A 771-nucleotide genomic window follows, 5' to 3' on the forward strand; every position below is an offset into this window, starting at 1 on the left:
TTCCCCGCAGCTGTGGCTGGTCTGTGGGCAGCTAGTGGCCGCAGCCTCGGAGCTGGCAGCACTCAGAACAGCAGAGACACCAGCCCACAGGGACTGGATGGACAGAACAGACACTTCATTCATTTCTAAAGTCCTGAACAACCCAGCCCTGGAGACACAGCCTAGACCACAGCAGGCAGATAGACAATAAACAAGGAAAGAATGATCCCGAGAGGGTGGCAAGTGCGAGGAAAAGAAGACACAGGTGAAAGCGAGGCAGGGTAGATGAGCTGCTTTGGAGAACAGATGGGGGACATAGACCTTTAATGAGACCAAATTTGAAGCCCAGCCCCGGAAAAACCTGGGTAACAGCATTCTGGGCAGAGGGAACACGTGCAGTTCCTGTGGCCAGAACAAGCTCAGCCTGTTAAGGAACAATAAGAAGCCAGTGTGCCTGGAATAGAATAAACCAGGAGGGTGGAGCTGAGGTCAGGGAAGACCACACAGGGCCTTGGGGAGAAGTGCAGATAAAATTCCAAGGCTGAGATTAGTGACATCGGTGGGTATTGGGCTGGGCAGCAATATTAATAATGGGTCTGGATTAAATGAGCTTGTCAGTCCTGTTCTGTGGAAGTAAATATGGGCTCAGGGTGGCAAAGGCACTTGCCTGGACACATACAGAATCAAACTGCACTCCTGGGAAAATTGCCTTGTTCCTGACACCTGCCTCCTGCCTCCCAGCCTAACCCTCACCCTTCCACCCTAGGCGCTGACAGGCAGTTCTTTCACACT

The sequence above is a fragment of the Myotis brandtii genome, unplaced genomic scaffold (genome assembly GCF_000412655.1).
Source record: "Myotis brandtii unplaced genomic scaffold, ASM41265v1 scaffold680, whole genome shotgun sequence".
Lineage (NCBI taxonomy): Eukaryota > Metazoa > Chordata > Mammalia > Chiroptera > Vespertilionidae > Myotis > Myotis brandtii.